The 17,117-nt window shown below is 47.8% G+C and overlaps 1 non-coding gene across 1 annotated transcript; it reads right to left on the reverse strand.

The window, feature by feature from the left end:
* Nucleotides 1-4,516: 4,516 nt before the first annotated feature.
* LOC120693607 lies at nucleotides 4,517-4,623 on the reverse strand. The gene has a single exon (XR_005683066.1). It is a non-coding gene; the product is annotated as a small nucleolar RNA R71 (small nucleolar RNA).
* Nucleotides 4,624-17,117: the final 12,494 nt, after the last annotated feature.

The raw sequence follows: 17,117 nt of genomic DNA on the forward strand, positions 1-17,117 counted from the left end.
TTATCTGAGAACATGACCTTGTTTTTATGGTCATAAGCTCGACCATGGAAATTCTTGCCGCTATCATTGGTGATGCGTTCTTGTTTCACCGCCAATTGTTGAAGCTATAGCTATAAGTTTAGTGGCACATTGCATCCACGAAATCTGCAATGTTTACAATAAACATATATGTCTAAACCATCCCTCTACATATTTTATAAAAGAGGACCTGAAGGTGGTTGTAGTCCTTGTGTGTGCACGGAGCACTAAGAATGCTTGACTCGGGAGGAGCATTAAACAAGCATGGTATTTCAAAAATGACAGTCCCATGGTCATATGTGGAATCCTTCTCTTCAGACTCCAGAGTCGGTGCCTCACAAAATTCCATGGCCCATGGAATATCCATCTCAAGAGATGCATCGTGAAAGATCGACGTTGATTCTTGATCATGTTCGAGAACAACATACTCTAGGCCAGCGGGAAGAGGCTCAAACTCGATCGAGGGTGATGATGATCATTCATCTTCACAAAAGTGAAGGGTATCTTTTGAGTCGTACTCTTGAGAAGTGGTAGATTTTGCAACTTCCAAGAGAACAAGCTCGAATAATACGAACCAAGATGTATGCATCATCTCCTCGAGCGGGCTTTGCTCGGGAGAATGCTTCACCATGGAATTTTCTAAATTAGAGGTAGAAATGGTAGAAATGGTTTCCCTAAGCAATTCAACTATGCTCCCTTGATGAGATCTGTGAAAATTTTCAAGAGGGTAGTCTATGAGGTGATCAAAATCAAGGATATCGAATATATGAAAGTCTAAGTGCACCTCGATTTTGTCTAAAGTTAGCGGCACAGCACTTGCGACCCCCTAACATTCAAGAATGTGTCTAGAGGGAAAACTTTTGAATAGCTTGTCGGATGGTCTTAGCATAACATCGTCCAAAAGAATATACGCTAAGTGCCATGGCATGATGTTAACCTCCATGATGGGGTTAATATCCAATTTTTTTTGAAAAAAATGTCTCACTCCATCTGACCATTCCTTCTTCATGGCATCCTCAAGATGTGGTTCATTAAGATGATCGGGAGGAGAAGGAGGTACCATAGGACTAAGGGAAGATTCTGCCTAGAGATTTTTAGATTGATTGGTATGGACAGAAAAAGGTTCCTCCCCTAATTGGGCGTCAAAGAAATTTGAGGTGTTCTTGTTACTTCCAGATGGGTCATCCTTGAATTGAGAAGAAAACATCGAAGGTTGAATTTCTTCTTCCTCCAATGTTCTTGGTTCGGGCGAGGGTTCTATGGCTGAATCTGAGGATGTGGAAGGTGAAGGATTGGACTCAGCTGCTAGAGGATCCTCTGGGCTCGACTTGCACTCTTCTCGGACAGGTTCTTGTCTGACCATGAAGGCATTGTACGTCATGATATCATCCAGGATTTTTCTACCTTCAGCTGAAGTCTTATGTAGGAACGAGCCTCCATGGGCATCGTCGAGATAATAGGCGGAGTCCTTGTTAAGACCCTTGTAAATGTTGTGAAGAAACTAGGGTTCGATTATTGATAGGATAGGTCCAGATCTGTCAAACCCAAAAAGCTGTACCAGACCGTGCCTATGCGCTATCCTTTTGCTTGAAGCGGTGGATATCCCTATATATGGTAATGACATGGGACACCGGGAAGAACTTAAGACAAAAATTGTCTCTAAGCTTAGCCCAACTGTCATTCACACTGCCTACATTATATGTGTACCATTGTTGGGCCTTCCATATAAGAGAATAGGGGAACAACTTCCACAAAAGGGTATCTTGTGTCATGTTTGGAATGACAAACAATGAGCACAACTACTCGAAATCCGACAGATGGTGGTATGGGTTTTCACTTTCTAACCTAGAAAAGGAAGATGTCAAACCAGACTGATAAGATCGGGAAGGAATTCAATGCTGGATGTTTGTGTTATTCGCATCGAGGGTGGTGGCTCTAAGAATCCCCCCTTGGGGTAGAGAGCTGTGGAAAGGATAGCTGCTCCATGGGTAGTGGGGGGGGGGTAGAGGTAGAATCAAGGAAAAAGAAAAAGATATTATGACGAACTAGGTCCTAAGATAATATAGTTGCTGTTCCCCGGCAATGGCACTAGAAATTAAAGGTAGTTGACATTTTATAACATCATGAATAGAATCCGCAAGCGCAAAGATATCATTGTAGTTTTTGTTGATGCCATAAATTCACATTCTGAGCCATCAACTTCTCGGAAATAACATGAGCTTTACACTATGTTCCTTTCATATTCTATTTAATTCTAATGAGTTCCACGAGTTTTGGATGAGTCTTGATTTCAGGAACAGGTGTACCAAAATTGAGCAGAATTGGGCAAAATCCCAGGCCGACCGGCCTCTCTTAGGCCGGCCGGCCTGGCACCTCCATAGACATGGTCCTGGCTTCGAACCAGTGGCAATGTGGCACAATTAAGGGGCTCTAAGTCAAGGGTTAGGCCTTGGTCCAACTGGAAACACCGAAAGGCCTCAACATCCATCCAAAGGTTCACAAGGCAGCCCAAAATCACAAGTGTTTCAAGAACCCACTTCCCTAGAGACTACACAAGAGCTGAGCAGGGCCTCGGCCAAGTCAGATGCCAAGATGGGCCAGAGGGAGGCCAGCCGGCCTCCCCCAAGCCGGCCGGCCTAGCAACTGCAAAACCGACGCAAGACCAACTGCCAACCGCCTCCAGGAAGTAATCAGAGCCATTGTCTGAAGGTCGGTGGCCACATGGCATGATCCCCAGGCCGACCCCACTCTGCAGTGTCTTATGCCCCAGCTTCGCGTGGAAGTCAAGCACACTGAACTTACCTGCTTTCAACTGACGCTACAGAGGATAACTACCAGTTACCGACCTTGGGAGGGCTATAAAAGAAGGCACCATCCATCACTTCAACACACACCATTGGAGCTCTTCTCTTCCACTTGTACTTTCTAGAGTAGGTTAGTAGCTTGGGAGTTAAAGTCGAGTAGAGCTTGCTCGGGACTCCGGAGTCGTCGAAAGTCTGGTATAGCTCTTGTATCTTTCTTTTGACTTTATTAATATAAGTTATCTTCTTTACTTTTCCAAGTTCAGCTTTACTTTCCGTAGTCTTTCATTTACTCAAGTTTGAGGTTCAGCTTGAGCACGAAAGTTTTCCTTTAGCTTAGGTTAAGTTATCTTTCTTAGTGATCGGGAACTTATCTTACGGGTTTTCTCGCTCGGACTAGAGTATCTCAAGTTAGTGCTCTAGGTTAAGGGGGATTTCTCTTGAAGGCCTCGAGAGAAATCCTAACACCGAGTGCAGACATGGTGTCTGACCTTAGTGTTAGCTAGAAAGTGTGTTCCACCCCACGGAATCATTGTGGTAGTCGGTAGATGGTGACAGCCCTATCCATCCTTTGTAGTCCACCACGTTCGGGTGTTTTCATAGCAGTAGTACATGTTGCCGTTGGACTCCCCTCTCATCCCTTTCTGAAGTCCTTCCTCTTCCAGCCGCCAAAGTAAGCTCTGCTTTCCCGAGAACTAGTTAGGTGCTTAGTCTAATCTAGAGAGGCTAGCTCGATAGTTCAGAAGTGTATCAGGTGTCTTATCTCGCTCATTGTCCTCCCAACTCTACCTCTCTAAGCTTTAGAATCTCCATGTGTCACTCGGTCATTTCCTGGCCATTTATCTTACCTACCTATCTGGCTTACCCCCGTCTAGTCAGTCGGTCAATCAAGCTAGTACGGTTATCATTCGATTTACGATACTCTTTACCATAGTGCTTCCCTGAGGAAAAAATACGATACCCTAGAATACTCCAAGGTGAAGTGCTACAGTGGTGATTCTGTGCGCTTGCAGAATATCAATTCTAATCGGGCATAAGAAATGCCAACAAGCATTTCTGGCGCTGTTGTCGGGGAAGCAATTGGCTAAAGATATCGTAGATAGTTTGATAAACTATACTAGTTTGTCGCCGCTAACCCTAGCGGGCTTATCATTGCTCTCTCCATCTTTTTGATCGATGCAGAGCAGTGCTTGACCAGTTTCGACCTATCAAGTAACTTCCACCCAAATCCAGAAAGAATTGGGAGAATTGTGAGACGCCGCATTGTCCCACCTCAAAAGAGACTCACTTGGCCTATCAGTTCGCCCTCCACTTCAGCATCCTCATCCATGGCTCAGAAGACTCTCCATTAGTTTTCTGCCCCATCCAGCAGCCACATCCCTTCTGGACTGAATATCAACCAAGCCGGCAATGATGGCTTTGAGCTAAAGACTGGACTCGTGAATATGGTCCAAGCAAGTCCGTTCTGCGGAAAGGCATCCGAGGATGCCAATGCCCATCTCCTGAACTTTCTGGAGGTGAGTAACACCATCAACCCCAAAGGAACTACTCTGGATGACGTCCGTCTTCGGCTATTCCCGTTCTCACTGCTCGAGAAGGCCAAGACGTGGTTCTACTCCAACAAGGAAGCTTTCACAACATGGGAAGCTTGTTCAAATGCATTCCTAGCCAAGTATTTTCCAGTGGGCAAGACCAATGCCCTCTGGAACAGGATCACCGGAATTCAGCAATTGCCGGATGAGACCATCCCGGAAGTCTAGGAGCGTCTCCAGGAGTACATACAAGTATGCCCACATCACGGCATTGAAGAATGTCTGATCATTTAGAACTTCTTCCATGGCCTGAATCAGCAAGCCCAAGACCACGTTGACGCAGCTGCGGGTGTTTCCTTCCTTTCTCTCGACGTTGCGGGAGCAAAGGCGCTGATTGACAAGATAGCTTCCAACCAAAGTTGGAAAGGAGAAAGGCAGCCAGCCCGTCCCAGGGGCGTGCATCAAATCGACATAGTCGACATGTTAGCTGCCAAGTTGGAACTTCTGATGAAGAAGCTGGAATCTCCGCACCAGGAGGTTAATCAAGTTTCAGAGTCTCGTATGATATGTGAAACATGTGGCGAGACTGGGCACTTGAGCACCTCGTGCCCCTTAACTCAAGAGGATGCAAACTTCGTTGGGAGCAACAACAATCCCAACTCAGGATTTCGTCCTCAGCAGGGTTGGAACTCCAAGCCCATCCTCCCCTTCGGTCAACAACAAGGTACGAATTTCAATAATAGTTTTCAGCCCACATTAAAAGACCTAGTGTACGGCCAAAAGCAAATAAATGATAACATTAGTAGGAAATTTCTTGCTAATGACAAGATCTTAGAATCTATGGCTGCACAACTAGAGGGATTTAATTCTGTTATCAAGAATCAACTGAGCTTTAACAAAATGATAGAAACCCAAGTAGCTCAGCTTGCATCTTCATGTCCTACCATTAATGCGGGAAAACTACCCGGGCAACCGGAAGTACCCTCAAAGGAAAATGTTAGTGCGGTGACCACACGTGGTGGTAAGACCACGCAAGAGCCACCTTTCCCAAAGGATGCAGGAAAGCAGCGGAAGACCGTAACCGCTAATAGTACCGATATTGAAGACGAAGAGCAGGAGGAGGCCGTCGACTCCAGCACACCTGCTACCCAGGAAGACCCCGTGGAACCCCCGAGAACTTCACAGGACTATCACGACACAACTGCCTTACCGTTTCCGGAGCGGATAAGGAAGCCAGTAGCCGACGAACAATTCATCAAATTCGTTGAGGTAATCAAGAAGTTATATGTGAATATACCACTTCTTGACGCTATGCAGGTACCCACGTATGCCAAGTATATCAAGGATATTCTTGGAAACAAGTGGACGCTGCCCACAACTGAGGTCGTGCAGTTAACGGAAGAGTGTAGCACTGCTATACTCGATCCTCTCCAGGTGAAGAAGAAAGACCCAGGCTGCCCCACCATTGCTTGCTCGATCGGGGCTCAACATTTCTCCAACGTCCTCTGTGACTTGGGAGCAAGCGTCAGTGTTATGCCCAAGATAGTTTATGACAAACTTAACCATCATGCACTTGCCCCTACTGCCATGTGTTTGCAGCTAGAGGATCAAACAGTCTGCTATCCCGCGGGAATAGCAGAGAATATCCCGGTGAAAATCTAGAATTTCTTTATTCCTGTCGACTTCATCGTACTCGACATGGAAGTCGACGCCAAGACGCCGCTCATCCTGGGCAGGCCATTCTTGAGCACAGCAAACGCCCACATTGATGTTGGGGCCGGAGAGATCCAGCTCAACATCAGTGGCCAGCAGGAGAAGTTCACCTTCAAACCGAAGGTCGAACAATGCAATCAAGTCAAAGAGGTCCGAAGGAAGAAGAAACCCGAGAAAGAGACAAAGAAACCCTCGCTTCCAAATATTGAAGCCCTCATCGCATTCGTGGAGAATCTACGGATTCAGGAGGAGTTACAACTTCAAGAGGAAGCGAAGCAAATCAAGCTTCACAATCAAAGGAATGCCAAACGTCGAATCCAGCGTAAGAAATTTCTGGACTCATAGGAAGTAAAGGTCGAAGCACAACCCACACCAAAGAAGGTGTGGCGGAAGAAAGTGTCATCGCCCAACACTCCACTAGGCGATGACAATCAAATTGAAGGAATGGAGAGTCTGGCTCCGGACTCAAAACCCGAGCCCTCACCATGAGGTACGTGGCACATATCCATCACTTGCATTGCATATAGGATAGTTTTAATTTCACTTTGCATAATTTTCTTTTCAACTTGCATAATCATGCTTTGAATTTCAACAAACCCATGTTTAAAATTTGAAAGTTTTGCATCAGAGAACTTCACAAAAAAGTTTCGAAAATATTTGGCCGAGCTTCGGGCCGGCCGGTCCCACCTCTTTCGTGTCTGCCAGGAACCAGCAGGGGGTGGATACTTTGATTAAGGGCGAAGCAAAGGGAAATGGGGGGGGGGAGCAAGGGAACGTGCAGAGGCACGCCGAGCGGCCTCAACAGGGTCGGCCGACCTCTGCCATCCACCCATGTCCCATCACCACCGACGGGGAGCACCATACCTGCATGCCTAAGCGCTAGAGCATTGACGTGGAGCAACAGACACCGCTCAGGGGGCCGACTGGCCTACCCCAGGCCGGCCGGCCAGGCCTCTGCGCGCTGCTATAAAAGTCAGCGAGCCCGATGTCCCTCAGTGCACCAGAAGCTCAGGTACTCATGATCCAGCCCGAGCTCCCTAATCCCTTCTCTCTTCCTTGAGTTTCTTGCCTAATTGAGCTCTTTTGAGTGGATTAGGAGAATAACTCAAGTGCTAGCTCGCTTAAAAACAAAATTTGAGTAGTAATTAGTGAAGTTCATAAACCAGAAAACACAAGAATATTTCCTTTCCTAAATAAACTCATGGCTCGCTGAACATTGAACGATTGTGGTGGTTTAACGCCCCGCAAGAACGACTAACGACTAATGCTAACCCTCCTCTTAACTTCTTGTTTCCTGCGGGTATTACTCGTGCTAACCTTTTGTAGGCATCATGATCACTCGAGCAAAGGAGAAGGTCAAGAAGGCATTCTCGAGAAGGTCGAGAAGCTCGCAGAGTTCCTCTTGTTCTCAGGATAACATGTCGGTCGACTCCGGTCACCACTCGCATGCATCCCGGGAAGAAGAAATTCCCGCAGTCCCAAGAAGCCGCTTCCGCATCAGGATCTTGACGATGGTCGAGCAGATCATCTACAAGAACGACTACGAGCGGCAAGCACTTGAGCTACTGAAGAGGCAAACTTATGCCCATGCCAAGAGGTTCGAAGCCCGCTTCTTCATCATGACAGGACTTTTGCAAGACATGAACCAAGCTTTCACCGCCGTCGGATGGGAGAACTTCACCGATATCATCGAGCCAGGTTCGCATCTCTGGAGCATGGAATTTCTTATGCCTCTTACCGTTGAAGAAACTAGCACTGAAACTAAAGTTTACTTTCGGTTCTTTAACGAACAATTTGAAATGACTCTCCAACAATTTAGTGTTGCTTTGGGCTTTAATAAAAGATGTATCTTAGACCCCAACACACATGTTGAGTGTTATCAGTATGACCGTAGCTCTTGGTGGTGTGAAATTTCTAATGAACCCGTGAGTAGTAAGAATAGCATAGTTTCAATTCATAATCCTACTCTGAGGTTTCTCGCCAAGTGACTCGCCATGGTTATGCATTCCCGCGTAGACCTTCGCCTCTGCAGCTTGCCTGAGCTGCAGTGTCTGTACGCTATGGCGAACAAGATTCGTTTCTCTCCTGTCCGGAGCATGCTTGCTCATTGGCAGAAGATGATTACAGCCAGAAGCACCATCGACATAACCCCACTAGTCACCCGTGTGACGAGGTATGTCAAAGCGATGGAGGGCGCCGAAGTCACCTTCTTGCCTGAGACAGAGGCATACATATACGACGTCGGTCTTGAGCATTTTGTGCAAGGGCACATGATGAAGGAAGGGCCAGGAAATTCTATCTTCATGTGTTACCCCGGGTACGATAGGGAGATCGAGCTTCCATGCCCGAGACTCTCTTTCTCTACTTGGTGAAAAGCCTAACATTGCAGATGGAGAAAAAAGAACCCGCACGACGGAGCATTGCAGGTCCACAGACGAGGAGCAGGACACGGCGCGGACAACCCGAAGCAGGTCATTCACGACATGCCTCGGCACAGCCGGGGCCGTCCACGGAGAACATGAGCTTCGAGGAGGCGTACGGTCATTACAACTATGACCCGTACTAGGCCGGCAGCAGCGGATTCACCGGTGGACAAGGACCGTACTACCCCGCAGGTATGCATTCGTCTTATGGTCCACAGATGGTTCCCTCATCGTCAGCCCGCTTCAACTATGAGGACCCGATTCTTCGGAGCATCGCGGACCTGTCAAACCGCATCAGCACCCTTGGTACACAGCAGCGGGAGATGCAGGACACGATGACACACAACACCCAGCTCACTCAAGAGAACTGGGGGTTGACCTCTGCTTTGCAGTACGACGTCTCGAACGTCTTCATCCACCTTGGACTGGACTATCAGCAGTTCCAGCCGCACTAGACATACCAACTGCACCAGCCATACCAGCAGGAGAACCATGACGACAAAGAGGAGAACAACGACAACGACAACGACAAGCATGATGAAGACCCCGACGAGGGAGAGCAGGACTCCGACGAGGAGGACTGAGCTTCACCGAAGCTTGGGGGGAAGTCACACCGCCAGGTAAGTCATCCACCCGCTCCTTTCATTCAGTAGCCATGCCAAAAAATAACAAAAATAATAGTAGTAGTAATAAACAAATAATCTCTTAATGAAAATCCCAAAAAATATTTACATGCTTTGAATAAAATATATGAGTGGAAATCCGTGTAAGCTCTCACTTTGGAAATGATGAATAGTTGCTCTATTTAAACTCTGTATATGCCTCGTTTACAACTTGTTACTCTCCTAGTACCTGAACTAGTTGGAGCATAGTAGTTCCACTAAAAATCTGGTTGAGTGGAGGCATGAGTTTAATTTCTGAAAGTCTAAGTTGTTGCGGGATTCGAGATAGCCCAAACCAGAATTCAAACTGCTGCTCTAGTAGGGAACCCCTTGAAATTCTTTTAAAACTAAAATTTTGGTGAAGATTTCCCATGGTAAAAATGACCCATCCAGAGCCTTATATTGCATAAACCGTTTTGAGCTATCTGAAGTTACTTTGAGCTTGGTCGAATGGTGCATCCACTTCGGGAATGGTACTTGCCTTCTACAGGTCTCTATCCCACAAATCCACCATTTGCTAGCCCAAACATAGCTGGCCTGTCTGTCACCCAGTCCGGGAATTGACATCTACTCTTGCCGGCTATATATCCCCGCAATCACCATCTCATACACCACAAGTTCATCCCATAGAAGCTTCCCCATTCAAAACTCTAAAGAGAATTCAAGATATTTCAGCAAAGGAGACTGAAGTTATCTTCTTAAAAAAAAGAGAAGTCCACTCCCCACTTCAAGTTGCAAATTATGGAGTTCAAATAAATGGGAAGCCATTCATGCCATCCATTCCATACCCTCCAAAAACCCCATGCTCCATGAGACCTGGATTTGGCTAAGTACCGACCCCGGCTTGGATCACCCTTCGGCTAAGCAATACAGGTAACCAAGGTACGCATACATCTTCCTACCCATAAACTCCACATATCAGCTTTAGAGATAGGAGGAAGATGGTCATATTTCTCGACCATATGTGAGGATCATACACTTTGAGAGACTTGAGAGTACCATTGGGAAACCTAAACCTCTTTTGAAAATTCTTGCAAAAATCCAAGTTGGGAACCTGAACAGGTAGCAGGGAACATTCCGGTGAAGGTTGTTCAGTCCAACAACCGTTCATGACCGAGGGATGAAAAACGAATACGCCCCATCTTCCAGAACCTTATGTATGTGTTAACTTTTCATAAGTACATACGGGAAGAGTAATATGCTGTGCACAAGGTACCTGCAAGGGGGTAAACATTGATGCAACTACTGATCCACAGAGCCTCAGTTTAAGCTTTGCTCGAGGACGAGCAAAAGTTTAAGCTTGGGGGGGGTGTTGACGGCCAGAAATTCACAATCTGAGCCATTAACTTCTCGGAAATAACATGAGCTTTACACTATGTTCCATTCATATTCTGTTTAATTCTAATGAGTTCCATGAGTTTTGGATGAGTCTTGATTTCAGGAACAGGTGTACCAAAATTGAGAAAATCCGAGGCCGACCGGCCTCTCTTAGGCCGGCCGGCCTGGCACCTCCACAAACACGGTCCCGGCTTCGAACCAGTGGCAATGTGGCACAATTAAGGGGCTCTAAGTCAAGGGTTAGGCCTTGGTCCAACTGGAAACACCGAAAGGCCTCAACATCCATCCAAAGGTTCACAAGGCAGCCCAAAATCACAAGTGTTTCAAGAACCCACTTCCCTGGAGACTACACAAGAGCAGAGCAGGGCCTCGGTCAAGTCAGAGGCCGAGATGGGCCAGAGGGAGGCCGGCTGGCCTAGCAACTGCAAAACCGACGCAAGACCAACTGCTAACCGCCTCCAGGAAGTAATCAGAGCCACTGTCTGAAGGTCGGTGGCCACGTGGCATGATCCCCAGGCCGGCCGGCCTAGGGGAGGCCGGCCGGCCCCACTCTACAGTGTCTCAAGCCCCAGCTTCACGTGGAAGTCAAGCACACCGACCTTACCTGCTTTCAACTGACGCTACGGAGGATAACTGCCTGTTACCGACCTTGGGAGGGCTATAAAAGGAGGCACCATCCATCACTTTAACACACACCATTGTAGCTCTTCTCTTCCACTTGTACTTTTTAGAGTAGGTTAGTAGCTTGGGAGTTAGAGTCGAGTCGAGCTTGCTCGGGACTCCGGAGTCGTCGGAAGTCTGGTATAGCTCTTGTATCTTTCTTTTGACTTTATTAATATAAGTTATCTTCTTTACTTTTCCGAGTTCATCTTTACTTTCCGTAGTCTTTCATTTACTCAATTCTGAGGTTCAGCTTGAGCACGGAAGTTTTCCTTTAGCTTAGGTTAAGTTATCTTTCTTAGTGATCGGGAACTTATCCCTGTGGCGCCCTGCTTCAGCTTCGGAGAGTCTTTATCGTATTTTGTACTTTGCTTCCGTTGTATGAGACATTTATGTCATTAATGTAATAAATAACATTCGTATTCGCTTTATTATGTCTTTTTACGTGATATGTGCTATGATATACTGTTCATTCTATTGTATATACGTGTGACTTGATCCTGGCACGTATATGATTGCTCGGTTTATGTTCTTTTATAAACCAGGTGTTACAGAGTGGTATCAAAGCCGTATCGACTGTAGGACGAAGCCTAGATATAACTGGTCGAGTTTTAGGACTTCTTCTCTCCAATCCTTGCTTGCTGAAACTATTTTACTATTATACCCCTTGAATTCTATGACTTTTACTCGTCTTGTCTTGATTTCTCTCTATAGAATAGTTTTTGTAGATTTTGGCCTAAATCAGTCAGCTGACCACCATAAGTATCATCTAGGTGACCCTTTATAATAATACGATAGTACGTTCCGCGACGCGTTGTGTTAGTCGAGTCGTATGTTAAACTCGGCTAAGTTGTGAAATTTGTATGCTTGTTATGATGCTACATGTTTGATTTGGAATTTTGAATGATTGCATAGTTTAGTAGTTAAATTTGTTTAATGAAAATCATTCTTAAGTTAAAGTAAATTAATTAATAAAACGAGTTAGATCGTTGGGGGTAAGACCATCCACTCTATCCTCTCTACCTTATCATGCCTTGGGTTTCTGTCTTGTGGAGAAGAAGGATAGCACGAAGAGAAGGTGATATCCAGAGGTTCACCGATGAGGACGTCGGTTTCTGTAAGGGGGTAGGGATGTGACACCCCGGCCTACAGATAGTACTGGAGAAGTTGAGAATCTCTCAGACAAAACAGAAGAGTTATGCTCTAGTTCCTTGTTCCCGGATTTATGTAACACTTATCTGGAGTTATCAGCAGTAATGCCTGTGCAGTGTTGTCTAAATAGGATAGAACCTTAAATAATGGAGTTTTTCTCTCTTCCTTGACCTTACCAATCTGTATTTCCTTTTATCCCAGCTCAGATGTCGGCAGAACAAAAAGACCTTAGAGGCAGTGCAATGGGTGATGGTGAGAAAGCTTGTCCGTGTTGCCACTTCTATGGCGTTCCTTGTTGTCAAGTTCGTGCGACTGAAGATGAAGCCACAACTAGGAGGAACCAGAGGTTGTTCTCCGGTACAAAGAGAAAGAGGTCTCATCAAGAGCAGCTGGCAGAGGATTCCCTTTTCCTCGACAGTCCATCGGTCGATGAGCTACAGACCATCCAGAAGAGAAAGGATCCTGAGTGCTCTAGAGATACACAGGTCGAGAATCAAGCTCTCCATGATTATGTTGATGGGTTGACTATCACTATGAATGTGATTCAACCACGCGGTCGCAAGGAATCCAAAGAGCAAGCAGCAGAAATGATGCAAGATGTGATGCCAAGTTCACATGGAGGTCAACCAAGTAGCGCCATTCACCACCACCGCATGTGCTACCAATGCGAGCAAAAAGGTCATTATGCCAAAAGTTGTCCACAGAAACGCCTTTCATCCGACACCACGGCAGGCAGGACAGCAGGGGCGCCCAGCCCAACCCAGAGCACCACGACAGGGGAAGGTGAACCATGTGACGGCCGAGTCAGCAGCCAAGTCTCCGAACGTGGTTATTGGTACGTCCATGGTTAACTCATATCTAGCTACGGTGCTGTTCGATACTGGTGCTACACATTCCTTTATTGCACAGTCTTTTGTGGAGCATCACGGTATTCGCACTAACACATTAAAGAAGTGCATGTTAATATCTTCACCTGGAGGACAATTGAGGTCTCATATCTTCTGCCCCAGAGTCAGTGTTTCCATAGAAAGAGTAAAGTTCATTACAAATCTGATGGTGATAGACACCAAGGGTATTGATGTGATTCTGGGAATGGATACTCTTGCCAAGTGGGGAGTCAGAATTGATTGTGCTCAGCGGTCAGTTCACTTGTTAGCATCTAATGGCCAAGAGGTGATAGTCAGTGCTACAGAGCCTTCTGGTTTTCTTCATCAGATGGAGGCTAGACCCACGGATGGTATTCACGTGGTGGCTGGATTCCCGGATGTCTTTCCGGAGGATTTGTCAGAAGAAGGAAGAGGAGTTGATGAAGACCTATCCTAATCTCTTTGCTAGCCAGCCCAGAATCTCGGGACGAGATTCCTGTAAGGGGGTAGGATTTGTAACACCCTAATTTAATTTTCAGTATTTAATAATAAATTTAATTGGCTTTAATTAAATTTCTAAGGTTTATTGTGTTTAAACTTGCATTTAATCTAATTTTTGTTCCTCAAGTAATTAAAATTTTATCTAGGTTTAATCTTGTTGTTGCATTCATGCTGATGCATAGTTTTTAATTGAGTGAGTGTGGTTTGAATTCAAACTTGTATTTGAATTCAAACGTGCTTGTTTGTTTTAGAAATAGAATAGAAAAGGAAAAGAAAACCCAAAGCCCAGTAAACCAGCCCAAGACAAACCCCGCTCAACCCAAGATCCCGGCCCAATCAAACCCCGCTCGACCCACTTCCCCCTCACCCTTTCCCCTCACTTCAGCCCGCATCCTCGGCCCAACCCTTTTCTCCTCTCTTTCCCACGCGTCGGCCGGTGCCGCTCTTCCACGGCCCAGCTACCGCACCCCGGCCCGTTACCCCCCGCGCGCTCCCGCTCTCCCCCTCTTTCCCAGCCTACCTCAGCGCCCGTCCCAGCATCCTGCTCGCCCTTCGCGCCCCGCGGAACAGCAGTAGCAGCGTGCAGTGCGGACTCCTCTCTAGCGAGCCCGCAAGTCAGCAGCGCGCCCCGCCCCGTAGCGAGTCAATGGCTCTCGCGCGATGCCCCGCAAGTCAGCAGCCCGCTCCCTCGCTCCGCGCTCGGACTGCCTGTTCTCACTGCGCGTCGCCCGTGGGCCCAGCTCAACCATTGGCCGCAACCCCACTTCCCCCTTCCCCCACGGATGGCCCGATCCCGCAGCGGCCCAGCGCCCTCGCTCACGTCCAGCGCAGCGGCCCGTTCCGCACATGGCCCACTCCCACGCCTCGCGCCCTGCCGGCCCGACTCCCACTCTCTCCGCTCCCTCAGCACCGCGCGCTCGTTCTGCGTCTGACCCGCCGGGCCCACATGTCGGCGCCGCCCCTCCCGCAGCCGCGCCCGCTTCTCTCTCTCTGCCAAGTTGGCCCCACCCGCCAGGCCGACGCCTCCCCCATGCGGCGCATCCCTCTCTGCTCGCCCGGGCCCGCGTGTCGGATCCATCCCTTCCCTTCCTTCTCGCGCGCGTCCGCCCGAGCTCACCGCCGCGAATCTCGCCACGCCTGCTCCCTCCACAGCACGGACGCCCAGATCCGCCCGCCTACTTAAACTCACACCCCGCGACCCCCTGTACGCCATCCCCACGCCAGTGCCGCCCGAACCTAGCTCGCCGTGCCCGTGCAGCTCCGCCGCGCAGGCCCCTCCGCGCCACCGTGAACCCAGCGCTCCGCCGCTTCCCTGATCTTCTGGACTACCGCCAAAGCTTCGCACGTGGGTAAGAAACCTCGGCGCGCTCCTTTTTCCTCCTTTTTCTGCCTCTGTTGGCGCGTAATCGCTCGCCGGCGTAGACCGACCCGCCGCCGCCTTAGCACCCGTCGCTCCGGACCTCCCCGAACCCCGTTAACCCCTCAGGTGGCTTGCGCATGCCGCCTAGATGCCCCTAGACCCTAGCCCGGCTCTAATCCACCCCTGGAACGCCGAATTTGGTAACCCCGGCGACCCTCCGCCGCGGAGCAGAGCTCCGGCGACGGCGCCGCTGCGTCCCGAGCGCCCGAACCGCCCTGGCCGCCCGATCTCAGACGGACGCCCACGATTAGATCCATAATCCATCGTTTCCTAACCCTCAGATCCGAATTCTACGGCTGAGATCTAAACGTACCCCTTCGCCTGGCCTTTTTGTTAAAGAGTCCCTGAAGTTTCCTCGATTTAACCCGCCATCCTTTCTAGTTCAAAACTAATTCCAGTTAGGCCCAAAATTTTGCACAAACCCCCCCAAGCTTTACAGAAATCGAACCCGCCATCCAGACCTATAGTTTTTGCGAGTTAGCCCCTAAATCTAAGGTTTAATTAAGTTTAGGCCCTCGGTTTTTGTAGAAAACCCCCTGGAACTTAGTTTTTCTCGCAGAAAAGCCCCTAGGACTTGTTTTTGGCCTAGATTATGCGTTTTAGCTCCGTTTTAGGCGTTCTTTATGTCCACGCGATCGTTGTAACGCGTAGAATAGTTTTAGACTAGTTTAGTGTGCTGTTTCTATGTATTGATGTATTGTTTTTTAGTTTTTGTTAGTGTTTGCTTGTATGCTTATTATTGTGCATTGTTTTGGCCATGTGTTCGTGAGTAGAAGTTGATCCATCTGAGGAGCCCCAATACCAGTACCCGGAGCAGCCGTCTTTCGAGCACTTTGAGTAGCAGCAGGAGTAGTACGAGGAAGGCAAGTATAACATGAACAACCTATCATCTTTAAATACAATTTCATACTGTATTTAATTCTGTATGCCTATAAGGACTGTCCTAGCCACTTTATATCCTTTATATATCCCTTTGGGTTGCATTTGGTTAGTTGTGCTAGGTTGCTGCACTATAACACACTCTGGTCCTTTTTAATTAAATTGATTAATGGTTTACTTGAATTTAATTCTGAGAGTGGCCCTCTGTGCTTCGTGCTTGGGTGGCTCACGTCTCGTTAAAATATGGTTTTTGTAGAAACATGGTTTAGGGGGCCAGCACGGTGCTTAGTGCTTGGTTGGCCACTCTCCATAAGGACCAGTTCATAGAGCGACAACCTGGGACAACAGCGCTACCACAAGGCTAGAATGGGATAGACTTGGCGTAATAATTAGATCTTTTTGGTTTGGAGTAACTTACCTGCGGGGCAGGGGCGGTAAGCTTCTATGTCCCTCGTGCTGAGTGGCCTCGTCTGTGCTTCGTGTCTTGACGCCCACTAGACCTGCTCCATAGTCGCCGATCCACCCTCACGGTTACTCCCTACCAACGAGTTTCTTTGTAAAGGCCTCGTAGTGAGTCGCTAGTCATCTCACCTAAGGAAGTGTGATGAACAACTAGCGTAGCTCACGACTTGTGGGTAAAGATGTGCAACCTCTGCAGGGTGTAAAACTGGTATACTAGCCGTGCTCACGATTATGAGCGGCCCAGATCCTCCTTTTGATTAGTGGGGTTATCTCCTTCCGACGAGGGAGGTGCCTCTCGGGGTTACCTTGGTGGCTTGGTTTCGGTTTGGTTCTCAGTAGTAACATGTTTATTTCTGATTAATTACTATGTAACTGGGTTAATGGTAATTTATCAACTCGTAGTAAATAGCTTTAATAAAATTTTGCCAACACTTAAAAGCTAATGCAGTCAGTCAGCCAACCTTAGAAGCCTCATAGTTTGTGTTATACTTGTTGAGTACAAGTTGTGTACTCACTCTTGCCTCTTCTCTACCTTTTTTCCTCTTGGCTATGCTACTGTTGCTCAGTTCCTGCCGACGTGAGGGAGTACGCTCAGCGCTACCAGGACTACGAGGACTTCTAGGCGTTCGTCTCCCAGTCGACGTCCCTGTGGCGCCCTGCTTCAGCTTCGGAGAGTCTTTATCGTATTTT

Source organism: Panicum virgatum, chromosome 9N (assembly GCF_016808335.1).
Source record: "Panicum virgatum strain AP13 chromosome 9N, P.virgatum_v5, whole genome shotgun sequence".
Taxonomy (NCBI): domain Eukaryota; kingdom Viridiplantae; phylum Streptophyta; class Magnoliopsida; order Poales; family Poaceae; genus Panicum; species Panicum virgatum.